This window comes from Spermophilus citellus (assembly GCF_964194105.1).
Source record: "Spermophilus citellus genome assembly, chromosome: 1".
NCBI classification, from domain to species: domain Eukaryota; kingdom Metazoa; phylum Chordata; class Mammalia; order Rodentia; family Sciuridae; genus Spermophilus; species Spermophilus citellus.
In genome coordinates, this window is record NC_138182.1 from 85273175 (window position 1) to 85284259 (window position 11085).

Here is an 11085-nt window from a genome sequence, read left to right on the forward strand (position 1 = left end):
AATAAACACAGTAAGAGTTGACAAATAATATTGATAAATCTGAGAGTTAATAAAGCAAACAAAGGCTGGGTGTTTGGCTCTGTGGTAGAGCACTTGCCTAGCACACATGAAGCTCTGGACTTGACCCCCAGTACTGAAAAATTAAAAAAAAATTATCTTGGAGAAGCTTCAAAAGTTCAAAAGGTAAAATTAGCCAAAGTACAAATAATAAGTAAGAAATTAGAAATTAGGAAAATTTGTACTTTTCTTACTGTGAGATTATTCAGGCTATGATTTTGCTTTTTAAACATTAAAAAATGAAAAATAACAATTTTCCTTTAAGCTTTCTTATGTGTATAGTACTTAAAGTCCTCCTCAACTTTACTGATAGTCTAGCTAAGGAAACAATTCAGCTTCAATATCAAGTGATCTTTTATAGAATCTCCTAAAAGCCTGTTTTCTGAAGGAGAAATCGTACTTGCTACGTGCTAACATTTCTTCTACAGCTCAGTTTTAAGGGTCTCTTTAAACGACGACTCCTTAAAATAATTTTAAAAGACCTATTTTAACTATAAATTGCATAATTTTTATATAATATGCAACAGAAAACTAATTTGTTTTATACCTTTACAGAAAATAGTGAAGATTTGGTGTTATGACATTCATTTTGTGCATGTTCTATTCTCTTGAAGGATCATGGTACTACTCAGAAATCAAAAGCAGCACTGTGGTTGTTCTTTCAAAGGGAATCTAATAGATCAACTTCTTCACCAATCCATGTGCGACTTCTGTGGAATTTTACACACTGGCCTCTTGCTCTATATTTCTTGAATTTCATGCCTGAATAGTTTGATTAAGCATCTTCTGAAACTTGCTAAGCATCACAGAATTCCAGGTTTCTTCAAGGCATGTAGCCTGCTGGATATAAAAGAGAAGCATAAAGCAAAAGCAAAAATTCTGCATTTAAATTATTTATATCATACTACCATCTCCTCAACTGATCAGATGTATAGCCTTAGGAAAACTTTTCTCTGATCTCAGTTTCCTCTGGGTGAAGTGGAGTTAATAATACAGCCTCCTTCTCAAAGTTGCTTGAGTTAAGAATAATTTCCTTAATTCCCTTTAATAATAATTAAATATAATTATTACCATTCATTAAAAGCCCTTACAGAACTTGGCACATTGCAAGCTATCAATAAAGGGAAGAGACAGCGGCCAAGATAAAGTAAGCAGCACTGCTTTATGAATTGACAGCCAGCCTCACCACTGCCACCTCACCCATCACTCCAACCTGTGTTTTTAATAGGTCACTAATACATTAGGAAATTTAGCCTATGTGTCAAGATATCATTTCATATGTATGTAAAAATTTAACAAATGCTCAATTTTATAAATGTAGAAGACAAAAATTATAGAATTTTATAGTTAAAATGCCTTTTTATTATCTTTGCACAATTCTGTGCTGGCTGTAGCCTTTTTTATTCAGCCCAGACATTGATTACAGATCACAAAGTGGTTTAAAAAAAAATCCATCCATGAATTATACTGTGAGTAATCAGCTTCTACACAGGCAGTACAAATTGAGAGAGGAAAGGTGGTGTGGGGACATATCACCATCTATCCAAGCTGGCGACCTATGCTGGGCTCACAAAATCTGACTACTTCAATAACTGAAGAAAATGTCGAAGAAAGCACACGAGCACACAGACTTACCTTTTCAAAATCCAGGTACGGCTCTGGACCTTAGGGGTCTGTTGGAAAGAAAGAGTACCAACTGAATTCTTTATTCTTATATAGGGAGTACACACAAAGGGAGGTTCCATGGAATGTTCTTTCCAAAAAAGGTCAGGGGTAGGGAAGATGGCGGTGAATAGAGTGCATCACCCCCATGTACCGCGTCACTGCTCAGGTGAATAACGAGTTAGAACGACCAAAAGCTATCTTGTTAGGAATTTCCAGCAAAATTGGGGTGCACTGAAACCTAGAGGAAGGATTTCCATCACTGAGGATCAGGTTACTGGGTCTCAACCGCGAGTGAACTGTGCGGCCCGGAGATCCAGGCTGATTGATCCGAGGCCCGCCCGCGGTTAGAGAAGGCGGGGCGCCGAGAAGCGGCCAGCAACGCAGAGACACAGCACTGTGGATTCTGTGGAGTCCTGCCGGCTGTGCCCTCACTGAGCTCCAGGCTGAGTTTGGGGTTTGAGATGAGGGAAGGAAGCAGTCCAGTTCTGTCCCCCACATCAGACAGTCCACCAAGGAAGCCAGCGGCCACCATCTTGGAGAGCTGACGTCACCATCGCCAGTTTCCGACAGATCGCAGCAATAGAACAGGTGTGTGTCATTCAGCCCATCTCCCATACAGCGGGGAATTCGCATAAAATCTCCCCCCGGCTTTCCAGGGGAGGGATTATCAGAGTGAGTGTGAATAGAGGCATGGGGAAAGGTAAAGGTACCTGACCTCCAACTCCCCCTCCCATCAGTGACGAAAATGAAACCTGTCTTGCCAGCTCTGGGGGAGTGGCAAGCAGAAGGAATCAAAACAATAAGGTGCCGGTTCCCAATAGCCACGCTCCACACCCGGCAAACTGCAGGCCCAGAGTACAGTTTGAACTGCCAAGAGGCATCACACTGGGGGAGGCCTGGCTAGCAGGAGAAGCCAGGGGACTAGAGGGCAGGAATAAACCTAAGCAAACAGGTTTTGAGAGACACTGGGGGGGGGGGAGAAAGGGGGGGAGGAGGGAGCGGCCTCACACCGATTGTATCCAAAAGCCAGAGGGTAAAATCTTGGCCTGGAAGCCACAGCACCACCTACTGGAAGCGAAGAAAATAGAAGCCTAACAGTGCCTTTTTGTTGTTGTTGTTGTTGTTGTTGTTTTCTCTTTTTTCATTTTTTTAATTCCTTAATTTTTTAATTTTAAATTTTTTTAATTATTTTTTTTCAATTGTAATTTTTATTTTACTGCATTTTATTATTTTTTTTATTATTTCTTTTCTATTCTTTTCTCTTTATTTCTTCTCTCCCTCTCACTTTCTTGGTTTGTGTCCTTACCTTTTCCCCATCTTTCCTCTTAAGCATGAACACCCAGATTACATATAACTTACTAAATGCAAATAGATGAATACTACGAATAGGTCTATAGTCTGCCTAAGCCCTTAACTATCCGCAAGTACTCCTGTCTATTCTCTTGTTAATATCCCCCTACATTTGAGCAACCCCCCAAAGAAGCTAACATATACTAACCTCCATACCATCAAATCGCCCGACCTTAACATAAAATCCTAAGTCTAAACTTCAATTCTCTATATGCCATCAAAATCTGAAGGCTGTTAATGAAACTAATGAATTTACCTTAAATCACAATTAAATCCAACATCTCTAAACATTGTCTCCTAACACAGAGATAGTGGAACTATAAAAACCAAAACAAATTTAAAGGAGAAAACAGAAACACAGCAGTCAAATAGAGTTGGAAAGTAATGTGAGCACCATGAAAAAACAAGGGAAAAAAAGGATTACAAACAATGCAGGACAACAGGAGAACCTAGAGGCATCAGAAAAATGGACAGAGAAAGAACTCAAGGCATACCTAACTCAGATGGAACGGAATCTTAGAGAAGACATTAGACAGCAAGTCCAAACAATGAAAATATATTTTGAAAACGAAATAAATAAGCAAATTCAAATGGCAAAGAACAAGCTCTACCAGGAGATAGAGATTTAAAAAAAAAAATCACAGAGTAATCATAGAAATGCAGGAAACCATAAACCAAATTAAAAACTCAAATGAGAATATTAAAAATAGACTAGATCAAGTAGAAGTCAGAATATCAGATAATGAAGACAAAGTTTATCAACTTGAAAAGAATATAGTCAACACATAAAGGATGCTTAAAATTCACGAGCATTCTATCCAAGAGATATGGGATGTCATAAAAAAACCAAACTAGAGAGTCATTGGGATAGAAGAAGGTATAGAGGTTCAAACCAAAGGAAAGAACAATATATTGAATGAAATAATCCTAGAAAACTTCCCAGATATTAAAGATGGAATGGATTGCCAAATCCTGGAAGCCTACAGGACCCCAAACATTCAAAACCGTAATAGACCAACTACAAGACACATAATTATGAAGATATCCAACATACAGAACAAGGAGAGAATATTAAAAGCTACATGAGAAAGGAGGCAGATTACATTCAGGGGTAAACCAATTAGGTTAACAGCTGATATTTCATCACAGACGTTGAAAGCGAGAAGATCCTGGAACAACGTATTTGAAACGCTGAAAAATAATGGATTCCAACCAAGAATACTGTATCCATCAAAATTAAGCTTCAGATTTGACAATGAAATTAAAATATTTCACGATAAACAAAAGTTAAAAGAATTTGCAGCCAGAAAACCAGCACTGCAAGGCATTGTGAGCAAAACACTACAAGAAGAGGAATTGAAAAATAGCACCCATGGGGCTGGGGATGTGGCTCAAGCGGTAGCATGCTTGCATGGCGCACGGCCTAGGTTCGATCCTCAGCACCACATACAAACAAAGATGTTGTGTCCGCCGAAAAACTAAAAAATAAATATTAAAAAATTCTCTCTCTAAAAAAAAAAAAGAAAGAAAAAAGAAAAATAGCACCCAAAACTAACAGTGGGAGGTAATTCAGTAAAGGGAAGGAAAAAAAATAACCAAAAAGGAAAAACTAGCCATATTAAAATAAATAAATAAACAAGCATGACGGGAAGTACAAACCATATATCAATAGTAACCTTAAATGTTAATGGCTTAAATTCACCAATCAAGAGACATAGGCTAGTAATCTGGATCAAAAAAACAAACCCAACAATATGCTGCCTTCAGGAGACTCATGATAGGAAAAGACATATACAGGCTGAAGGTGAAAGGTTGGGAAAAATCATACCACTCACATGGTCCTCGGAAGCAAGCAGGAGTGGCTATACTCATATCAAATAAAATCAACTTCAAACCAAAGTAAATCAAAAGGGACAAAGAAGGACACTATATACTGTTAAAAGGAACCATCCACCAAGACATAACAATTATCAATATGTATGCACCAAACAATGGTGCTGCAACATTCATAAAACAAACTCTCCTCAAGTTAAAGAGTCAAATAGGCCACAACACAATAATTATGGGTGACTTCAACACATCGCTCTCTCCATTGGACAGATCCTCCAGACAAAAGCTGAATAAAGAAACTATAGAACTCAATAACACAATCAATAGCCTAGACTTAACCGACATATATAGAATATATCAACCATCATCAAGTGGATACAGGTTTTTCTCAGCAGCACATGGATCCTTCTCAAAGATAGATCATATATTATGCTATAGGGCAACTCTTAGTAAATATAAAGGTGTGGAGATAATACCATGCATCTTATCTGATCATAATGGAATGAAACTGGAAATCAATGATAAAAGAAAGAAGGAAAAATCCTGCATCACCTGGAAAATGAACAATATGTTACTGAATAATCAATGGGTTACAGAAGACATAAAGGAGGAAATCAAAAAATTCTTGGAGATGAATGAAAATACAGACACAACATATCGGAATCTATGGGACACAATGAAAGCAGTTTTAAGAGGGAAATTCATTGCCTGGAGTTAATTCCTCAAAAAAAGAAAAAACCAACAAATAAATGAACTCACACTTTATCTCAAAACCCTAGAAAAGGAAGAGCAAAACAACAGCAAATGTAGTAGAAGGCAAGAAATAATTAAAATCAGAGCAGAAATCAACGAAATTGAAACAAAAAAATTGAAAAAATTGATAAAACTAAAAGTTGGTTCTTTGAAAAAATAAATAAGATCGACAGACCCTTAGCCATGCTAATGAAGAGAAGAAGAGAGAGAGCTCAAATACTAACATATGGGATGAAAAAGGCAATATCAAAACGGACACTACAGAAATACAGAATATAATTAGAAATTATTTTGAAATCCTATATTCCAATAAAATAGAAGATAGCGAAGATATCGATAAATTTCTTAAGTCATATGATTTGCCAGATTGAGTCAGGAAGATACACACAATTTAAACAGACCAATAACAAAGGAGGAAATAGAAGAAGCCATCAAAAGACTACCAACCAAGAAAAGCCCTGGACCGGATGGATATACAGTGGAGTTTTACAAAACCTTCAAAGAAGAATTAATACCAATACTTTTCAAGTTATTTCAAGAAATAGAAAAAGAAGGAGCTCTTCCAAATTCATTCTATGAGGCCAACATCACCCTGATCCGGAAACCAGAAAAAGATACTTCAAAGAAAAAAAAACTACAGACCAATATCTCTAATGAACTTAGATGCAAAAGTCCTCAATAAAATCCTGGTGAATCGAATACAAAAGCATATCAAAAAAATTGTGCACCATGATCAAGTAGGATTCATCCCTGGGATGCAAGGATGGTTCAATATACGGAAATCAATAAAGGTTACTCACCACATCAATAGACTTAACGATGAGAACCACATGATCATCTCGATAGATGCAGAAAAACATTCGACAAAGTTCAGCATCACTTCATGTTCAAAACACTAGAAAAACTACGGATAACAGGAACTTACCTCAACATTGTAAAAGCTATATATGCTAAGCCTCAGCCTAGCATCATTCTGAATGGAGAAAAACTGAAGGCATTCCCTCTAAAATCTGGAACAACATAGGGATGCCCTCTCACCACTTCTATTCAATTTAGTCCTCGAAATACTAGCCAGAGCAATTAGACAGACAAAAGAAATTAAAGGCATAAAAATAGGAAAAGAAGAACTTAAATTATCACTATTTTCAAATGACATAATTCTATACCTAGCAGACCCAAAAGGGTCTACAAAGAAACTACTAGAACTAATAAATAAGTTCAGCAAAGTGGCAGGATATAAAATCAACACACATAAATCAAAGGCATTCCTGTATATCAGCGACAAATCTTCTGAAATGGAAATAAGGACAAACACCCCATTCACAATATCCTCAAAAAAAATAAAATAGTTGGGAATCAACCTAACAAAAGAGGTGAAAGATTTATACAATGAAAACTACAGAACCCTAAAGAGAGAAATAGAAGAAGACCTTAGAAGATGGAAAAATATACCCTGTTCATGGATAGGAAGAACTAACATCATCAAAATGGCGATATTACCAAAAGTTCTCTATAGGTTTAATGCGATGCCAATCAAAATCCCAACAGCATTTCTTGTATAAATAGATAAAGCAATCATGAAATTCATATGGAAAAACAAAAGACCCAGAATAGCAAAAGCAATTTTAAGCAGCAAGTGTGAATCAGGCGGTATAGCGATACCAGATTTCAAACTGTACTACAAAGCAATAGTAACAAAAACAGCATAGTACTGGTACCAAAACAGGCAGGTGGACCAGTGGTACAGAATAGAGGACACAGAGACTAATCCACAAAATTACAACTTTCTTATATTTGATAAAGGGGCTAAAAGCATGCAATGGAGGAAGGATAGCATCTTCAACAAATGGTGCTGGGAAAACTGGAAATTCATATGCAACAAAATGAAACCGAATCCATTTCTCTTGCCATGCACAAAAGTTAATTCAAAATGGATCAAAGAGCTTGATATCAAATCAGAGACTCAGCACCTGATAGAAGAAAAAGTTGGCTCCGATCTACATATTGTGGGATCGGGCTCCAAATTCCTTAATAGGACACTCATAGCACAAGAGTTAATAACTAGAATCAACAAATGGGACTTACTCAAACTAAAAAGTTTTTTCTCAGCAAGAGAAACAATAAGAGAGGTAAATAGGGAGCCTACATCCTGGGAACAAATTTTTACTCCACACACTTCAGATAGAGCCCTAATATCCAGAGTATACAAAGAACTCAAAAAATTAGACAATAAGATAACAAATAACCCAATCAACAAATGGGCCAAGGACCTGAACATACACTTCTCAGAGGAGGACATACAATCAATTAATAAGTACATGAAAAAATGCTCACCATCGCTAGCAGTCAGAGAAATGCAAATCAAAACCATCCTAAGATACCATCTCACTCCAGTAAGATTGGCAGCCACTATGAAGTCAAACAACGACACGTGCTGGTAAGGATGTGTGGAAAAGGGTACTCTTGTACATTGCTGGTGGGACTACAAATTGGTTCGGCCAATTTGGAAAGCAGTATGGAGATTTCTTGGAAAGCTGGGAATGGAACCACCATTTGACCCAGCTATTGCCCATCTCGGACTATTGCCTAAAGACCTTAAAAGTGGGGCTGGGGATGTGGCTCAAGCGGTAGCGCACTCGCCTGGCATGCGTGCGGCCCGGGTTCGATCCTCAGCACCACATACCAACAAAGATGTTGTGTCTGCCGAGAACTAAAAAATAAATATTAAAAGTCTCTCTCTCTCTCTCTCTCTCTCTCTCTCTCTCTCTCTCTCTCTTTTAAAAAAAAAGAGCTAGAGCCTTCATTTAAAAAAAAAAAAAAAGACCTTAAAAGTGCGTACTACAGGGATACTGCCACATCGATGTTCATAGCAGCACAATTCACAATAGCTACACTGTGGAACCAACCCAGATGCCCTTCAATAGATGAATGGATAAAAAAAATGTGGCATTTATACACAATGGAGTATTACGCAGCACTAAAAAATGAATGCATGCTTTGTAGCATCCCTCTCCCAGGAATGAACTTCAAGGCTGTAGTTTTTGTTTCCTCGTGGATGACTGAGAATATGGCTGGTTTTTGTGCAGTCTCATAGAGTCTGGGTAGCAGCATGTAGTTGCGTGTCTGCTCTGCCACACTCTCCAGTGGTACCCATGGCAGTTCTGTTCCTTCTGACAGCTGCATGACTGTTTCCAGTATGCGTGGCTACAGGAAAGGCAGTGATGGCTAACAAGACCAAGCAAGTAATTCTATTTACTCATTTAATAGGTGATGTCCATAACTCACTAGGCACTTGGAATCTAGCAGTGGGAAACCAGATGTGCCTTTTGCCATCCAGCAGGTGGTATATGAATATTAATATGCCAGGTGATGTCACACAGTATCAGGAAATCAATGCAGTGAAAGACACAGGAAGACCATTATCAGAAAGGATTGTCAAGGAAGGTGGCATGAAAGCCAATATTTGGATGAGGTGAGAGATGAAGCCATGAGGGTACAGAGCAGAGAAATGTGTGCCAGGCAGAGCTCTCTCTGTTAACCAGGTACCTTGTCAACCAGGTACCAAGGAGACCAAGTTGAAGTCTCCAGAGCCCCATCCACTTGGGTTATTTAAAGAAAGTCAGCAAGGCCAAAATGACCAGGCAGAATGCATAAGGAACATGGGGAGACTAAGGCACATCATGTTGGGCACCATAGGGTAAGAAATTTTCTTTGGAATAGGAAAGGAAAGACCTCAGGCATCAAGTTTTGAGCAGAGAAGTGATGGGATCAGACAAGAATTTTAAAAGATATTTTTCTGTTGTTATGGGGAGAATAGACTCTTAGCGGCCAAGGATAGAAGCGAGTAGAGCGAGCTCATGTTTATTTTACCTGTCTCTTCTATGTTAGATCCCTATGAAAACATTACTCTATTTGCATGTAGCTCATACAAGTTTGTGGAATGCTTTTGTGCCAGACATACCAATACACACTAGGGCTATTAAGGAGACCCAGGTGTACTCCCTAATGCCTAAGGACTTAAAGGAAGAAACTAATATCATCTGCTTCCTCACCCTGCTGAGCAGCCCTCCTCTGCTGGTCCCTTCCCCTGTGGTGTACCACCTCTCTTGGACCCAGAGCAATGGAATTCGCCATTGCTGACTGAGATCTCTGAAACCATCAGTCCCAAATAAACTTTTCTTCCTCTGAGTTGATCTTGTCAGGTATTTTGATCACAGCAATGCAAAAGTTAACTAAAGCATTCCTTTGAGATAAAAGTGAAGACAGAAACTAGAGCTGTGAGCCATGACTTGTGAACCAGGGACAGAGGAAAGAGGAGATTCTAGCAAGTCCCAAAGTACACAAAAAATGCAGCTACAGAGACTTTTCCTAAGCTGATTTGTCTCCGTTTGAAGGTTAATACCTTTTAAAATATAATTCAAGCATGAGGAAAAAATACTGAGAACCAAGTGGGTAAAACACAACACTGAAGCCTTGGTGATAGAGCAGATCTATGCCCCTACATTTCTGTCGGAGCCACAGAAAGATTTTTATAAGTGATTTTGTTCTAAAGGGTACTAGAAGAACTCTGTGGAAGAGGAGCAAGCCCTGCTGAAACTGAGATAAACAGACAACAGACAGGCATCCTCAATTACATCCTGCTGGCTTAAGAGTAAGTGCATCTTTCCAGACTTTACTGGCCTTAAGTCTCAGGGACTGAACAGATAGCAAAGAGGAGAGAGGACAGTACAGCATGGTAAGCCAGCAGTGCTCCTGCAGCAAGTGTTTAGGGCATTGAAACATGAAAAAAAAAATGGACAAAGACACATCAAGTAACTGCTGCAAAATAAAAATTACATTTGAATAAAATCAAATACAAGGCCAAAGTATTTAACCTGATGAGAACAAATGTTTTAGATGAATTTCGATGGATACATTATCAGAAAGTCAAAAACTTAAGGACAGAAGAATTTAACATTGAAATGTATAAAGTAAATATTTTCAAAATTGCAAAGGGAAACTGGCAGGCAAAACCAAAACCAAGAAAGAAGGGGGGGAAAAAACTCTCTCAGAAAAATGTCAAATCAAGTAGGGAAAAAAAACAATATAAAGGATTTGAATATCATAAATATTCAGCATGATTTGATATATAGAGAATTGTGTACCCAACAAACTGAAAATACACATTCTTTCCAAACACCATGGAACATTCACAATAATTAGCCAGACGTTAGGTTACCAAAAAATTCTAAATAAGTCTCCAAGGCAGAAATTATACAGCCCAAGTTCTGATTACAATGTCACAAAACTAGACAGTAAACAATCAAAGTCTAGCCTGAAAGAAACTTTCCACTTAGAAATGCTAAATCACTCTTCTAAATAGCTCGGGATAAAGAAAACCTCAAAATTAAAATTAAAGACTATTCAGAAATGACTAAGAAAATACAATAC